Source organism: Anarrhichthys ocellatus, unplaced genomic scaffold (genome assembly GCF_004355925.1).
Source record: "Anarrhichthys ocellatus isolate YVR2014 unplaced genomic scaffold, GSC_Weel_1.0 scaffold50, whole genome shotgun sequence".
Classification (NCBI taxonomy): Eukaryota; Metazoa; Chordata; class Actinopteri; order Perciformes; family Anarhichadidae; genus Anarrhichthys; species Anarrhichthys ocellatus.
The window spans coordinates 478,365-484,364 of record NW_022280080.1 but is presented as its reverse complement, the minus strand read 5'-3'; the positions used below and the strand labels follow the sequence as shown (position 1 = coordinate 484,364).

The 6,000-nt window shown below is 43.5% G+C and overlaps 1 long non-coding RNA gene across 1 annotated transcript; it reads left to right on the top strand.

Annotated features, from left to right (window-relative positions):
* Window positions 1-1,646: 1,646 nt before the first annotated feature.
* Window positions 1,647-5,709, top strand: LOC116395843 (uncharacterized). The gene is made up of 3 exons (XR_004213551.1): window positions 1,647-1,778; window positions 4,564-4,656; window positions 5,572-5,709. It is a non-coding gene; the product is annotated as an uncharacterized LOC116395843 (long non-coding RNA).
* The last annotated feature ends 291 nt before the right edge of the window (window positions 5,710-6,000 follow it).

The following is a 6,000-nucleotide window of genomic DNA, read 5'->3' as shown; positions in this document are numbered from 1 at the left end:
TCTGCAGTCTAGACACAGTGGAGTGGATGGTGTCCACTGCTGCCTCCGCGTCAGCTGATGGAGGAACGTACACAGCCACAACAATGGCGGATGAGAACTCCTTTGGCAAATAAGGACGCTACAGGACGTTCCTTCACACACACATGGCCGGGATTGCACCACCTCTCGTTCACATACATTGCAAACCACCTTTCTTCTTACCGCTCTGTATGTCTATGTCCATCCGAACAGTCCTGAGGCCGGGTAGGATCGCACTGTGGTCCGGGAAATGCGAGTGCAGCCATGTCTCCGTGAAACACATTAAGCTACACTCGCGGAACTCCCTCTGGGTCTTCACCAGCACGCCGAGCTCGTCCGTCTTATTTGCCAAAGACCTCACGTTCCCCATTAAGATCGCGGGTACCGAAGGTTTGTATTTCCTCCTCTTCGCCCTCCGCTCAGGGCCAGCTCTGCAACCCCGACGTCTTCTCCGCAGTTCCTCCGGGATTTCAGGCCTCGCGCCGGGCAGCAGCGGTTCACTGAGCGTGATCAGCTGATCACGGGAGTAGCAATGGCCCCAGTCCAATGTGCGTGGCTCTCCGTTACAAAGAGGGAGAAAAGTAACAGAAAAGCCACTGGAAGAGGTGTAAAAACAGTTAGTCCATTGCCTGACAACAAATGTAAACGCACACAAGGAGCTGCTAGCGCGCCGCCATCTTACACAGACTCGATATATAATACACAAGATTTCATGTCAACTAGGCGGTACACACTTTGCCCACACATCACTATGGCTGATATCATTAATAAGACCACTCACACAATTACACAACAACTACACTCTGCAACAGAATACACACAGACCTTGGCCTCACTTCCGTCCTGGTATCCAAGAAGAGGAGAGAATGTCCTGCTTTAATCCAGGTTCGATAGCTGCCTAAACACGGTTAGCGCTTTGCCTGTTATTGTCACATTGAATGAACACGTGCGATGCCATTCAGTGCATCAAAACGTTAGTTGTTCCATTATCTTAGCTAAACAATGAAAATTGAATCAAGAAAGTTGAGAGCTGGAAACTCACCTTCAAACTAAAAGTTGTGCGTTTTCAAACACATTGACTGTAGCGATCAAAGTAAGAAAGCCAAATTAAATAAAAAAATAAATAGCCTAAATAATGAATGTAATTTAACAGAATGTACATTAGACTACAGTATAGGCAGACTTTACAACACATTTACTTAACTGGATTTAAAATGCTAAAACAACCAGTCCCTGTATAGATGCTGTAGCTGTACGATGGATGAAGCCCTGTTTGGAACAGAACATGTTCACTCAGTAGTCTCTGATAAGAATTACATGTATTGTGCTTCTCAAAACAAACATGTTGGCCCTTTTTATAATGGAGCACATGAAAGCCACCTTGCCTGCATTAGACTCTGTTATGTAATAAATCTCACAAGGGAAGGCTGAAATTAGATACGAATAAGTCAACAAATATTGACTTTCGAGCGTAGGAATAGCAGAAATTCCAATAGATAGGAACAGAGAGGACGGCTCCTGGTGAATTCCTTCTATGCAGGATAATTCCACTGTTCATGCCTCAGAGCACAAGGGGGGTGTCAGGTCTGTAAGAGGAGGGCTCAACTTGTTATTGAGGAAGAGATCCAGTTGCAGAGGACAGCTGAGCACTAACACAGACAGACACAAACAGCTCTGCTCCTGATACAGCACTGAGGAAACACTTTGATTCTGCCACAGGTCTACCACCCTGAGAGGAATGGTGTGACTGATCATCAATGGTGAGTCCTTACTTCTTTCAAATAGAAAGTTTTATCCTAAGTTGCATGTTTGAATCAATCGTGTTAAAATTCACTGCACAACACGGTTGAGTTGTATCCTGCTGCCTCTGAGCCACAACAGTTATTATCCCGGATCAAGCCTTAAAACCAAAAAGTAATTTTATTTTGTTTTAAATTCGGGGGTTCTTTTGCATTGTGAGATATTGAAACCAGCTTTGCAGAAACAGAGTAGACGCAAAGAGAGCTTTGCTTTCGTTGGCTGTCAGAGTGACTCAGCGTTTTTCTTCAAGAAGTACGTATGGCTCTCTTCTCCTGGTAGCTACAGGCCTCAGGGTTACCGACCAATGAGAGAAGCTGCAGAAGGCCTTTAGGCTCAGACAATTTCAATTTTAAATACAGTGAAGCTGTTGTTGTTCTCCTCTGGTGTTTGTGAATGCAAACATAAAAGTTGAGAAAACTCAATATTTCAATGCAACTTTAAACATGTTTTGGAGTTTTTAGTTCCAAAACGAACTAACTAACTAGCTGTTATATGATAATGGCAATGTTAGATGACCATCTATCTGTTCATATGAGTGGAGTGTGAACGCGTTTTATTTCCAGCCTGAATGAATGAATGGCTGAGAGGTTTGTATTCACGAGTACATTGTTTGCATCTTGTAATAAATATTGATATTGACATGTTCTTGATCACTTTGTGTTTTGTCTATTTGCCTTTTCTGTTGAGAAGATAACTGAGACTTTAGTGGGTTTTGAGGCACTGATGGCCTTTCAATGTCATTTATAAACGCTTCGTAAGGCAGAGATAGTCCTCACTTTAGATGAGTCACGCGCAACACTTAACAAACGCTTCGTAAGGCAGAGATAGTCCTCACTTTAGAAGAGTCACGCGCAACACTTAACAAACGCTTCGTAAGGCAGAGATAGTCCTCACTTTAGATGAGTCACGCGCAACACTTAACAAACGCTCCGTAAGGCAGAGATAGTCCTCACTTTAGATGAGTCACGCGCAACACTTAACAAACGCTTCGTAAGGCAGAGATAGTCCTCACTTTAGATGAGTCACGCGCAACACTTAACAAACGCTTCGTAAGGTGTAGTGACTGATTCCAGCTACTAGCCACTGGGCTGGGTGCGGGAGAAGATCCTGTTTCTTACTCGCTTCAACAAAGAGATTCCAGGCTCTTAATGATAGAACTTATGTTTCTGGTCCCCCTCTGGTGATCTCCCCGTCACCCATCATCAGCTGTCTGTTGCACCTGTGCCCTACATACCAATCACCTGCCACAATCATACCTGCAAACTTGTCGCTTTTCGGCGAAATTCGGTTTAACGTTAATGAGTGACCGCGTGAACTGAACCGGACCACGGGGGGCTGCATGTTTCATCATGCTACGTTTTTTCCTCCTAAATCGCGATAATGATGAACGTTAACAGTCGACAGAGTTCCGCATGCAGTGGACGTTAATTTAACCCAGCAAGTGTGAACGGTAACGGAACATAAACTGTAACGGAGGGAAATGAAGACGCTGTAGACATCTCAACGCTGATTGGCCAAGACTCGACACGTCACATCAAATATGTTCTATTGTGAAGATCACAATATTTTTCTTTTTTTTTTGCTGGCGGATTCGTCCACATAAAATGACGTGGCAGGCCGGATCAGTTCAGGGGTATTCAATTAAAATCCAGCGAGGTCCAGTTAGAAAGAATTTTCTCATCTTAAGTCTGATGATTTAGTTTCATATATATTGAAGTAGCCAACAGTTGTATTAACGTCTGTATGTCAACAACTGACTGTCAAACGCAAGAAAGTTCAATTGAATAATATCTCAACAATATGTATTTTCAGATTTCAAATTGAACTGGATGAATTATAAATAATACATAATATAATAATAAATACATGTTCTCTCATTTCATGTAAAATAAGGGATGAATTAAAAAAATACACAACAGAAAGCTTTTGAACAATGTGACTCTTAAAATAAAGTAATTCATTTTAGAAACATGTATTGAACTGAATTGTCCTTCAGCTTTAAATTCAGTTCATTCAGGTGTGAAGGGGTTTAACCCAAAAAGCCACTTCAAGGAAGGCTAAGTGTGCTTTTCTACTAACCGCCATGTTAACAGTAAAAAGGACATAATAAAGTCCTGTAAACTACGAGGGTGGGCAAGGTTCACTGTTACTGGTCTCCATGAGACCTGAGCATTGGATTCAAGCCATCACACACGACCACAAATACAATTTAAAATTTGGGACAGCCAAGCTACCATCGCTTTTACTTCTTTGCAGTGTCAACAATTTAATATGTGGTTGTTTACAACCCCATACTGAGAGCACATAAGATCAAGAAGCACTGAGCCTATAAATACATAAAGTGCAAAACAAGATATACGTATATATATATATATATATATATACATATATATATATATACATTGACAATAGTGTTGAGTCAGTGAGATGATCCTTTCTCAAGGGAACCTTAGTTATTATTTGGCAGAGATGCATCGTGATGGAACATAATGAAATAAGATAATTTTTTAATTATTAGATGGAGCTGATTTATACCGCGGCTATTTGTTTTGCATTTCATTTACAAAAGCTTTTACTTCATGACCGATAAATTCAGCCTTAAAAAGCTCACACACATCGTTATTTTGGGATCAGGGCTATTTTTCTGACAACAGCTATAATGTACAAAATCTGAAACGTAAAAATATATATTTTTCCCTACAGGAAGGTCAGTGCTGACCTGACCTGATATTGCTCTTTTTCTAGCCTGCAGGTATGTGGTGCTGAAGATCCGGGCTGCAGTAAGAGGGGAGGTGCAGCCAGGGAAAACAAGCACCTCGGCCTGTAACCAGGCAAAAGGTGGGTTTAGTACAAATGACTCAAGAGCCCAAATCAATGAGCCCCTCTGAGTCTGCTGCAGATGTTGCTGGTTTCATTTTACGAGGTTGGCGCTGCGTCACCAGAGCGATGTTGCAGCACAAAAAGCGGGGGGTGCACTTGATAACTTTGTCACAAGTTTGCAGCGGAGTGCTTGAACCTTGAATACAGGATTTTACGATGTATCCCCTCTGACCAATGTGGGTAACCATGACAGAATGGCCTGTCTGTAGTTACGCTGGCTGACCTCACAAGAAGTGGAACTGCAGAAGCAGACTAAGTAACTTCGCTGAACACTTTAGCCAATATATGAGATATTGCTGTCTTTTTAACAGTGAATGAAACTTGCAAGAAGTTGTCATAATAGCGTACGCTGGGGCCCGTCATAATAGCGTACACTGGGGCCCGTCATAGTAGCGTACATTGGGGCCCGTCATAATAGCGTACACTGGGGCCCGTTATAGTAGCGTACACCGGGGCCCGTCATAGTAGCGTACACTGGGGCCCGTTATAGTAGCGTACACTGGGGCCCGTCATAGTAGCGTACACCGGGGCCCGTTATAGTAGCGTACGCTGGGGCCCGTCATAGTAGCGTACACTGGGGCCCGTCATAATAGCGTACACCGGGGCCCGTCATAGTAGCGTACACCGGGGCCCGTTATAGTAGCGTACACTGGGGCCCGTTATAGTAGCGTACACTGGGGCCCGTTATAGTAGCGTACACTGGGGCCCGTCATAGTAGCGTACACTGGGGCCCGTCATAATAGCGTACACCGGGGCCCGTTATAGTAGCGTACACCGGGGCCCGTTACTATAAAATGAAGATCCTTTTAGGTTGTCGTGTAAAACACATCCGATGGTAAGTGGAGACTCACCTCTGTCTTTCTCTCTCTGCAGGAGAAATGGACGGCAGGAGAAGCGCTGATGGGTCAGCCTTGATTCCCCAACCAACACAGACAGTCGATGTCCTGCCGAAGGACGATTGTGGATCCTGAAAGTAAACTGAGAGCTGAGGGTAGTGTGGAAGGTCTATAATGAGGATACAAACACAACACACACACACACACACACACACACGCGGAGAAACAAACACACATCCTGGTGCTCTCCTTCTTCAAATATCAGCAATTCCACGTTGCTGATTTGTTTGAAATTCTTCTTGGCCAATAGATTTAAAGGTTCATTCATTGCACTGACATGCATATGTGTCTGTCTGTGTTCGTTCCAATATCTCACCACAAACACACAAACACTTCCATTCATAAGAAGCCAGACAAATAAAATCTGATCTGCATTGAACTCCACCTGCTTCCAGCTCTCGGTTTT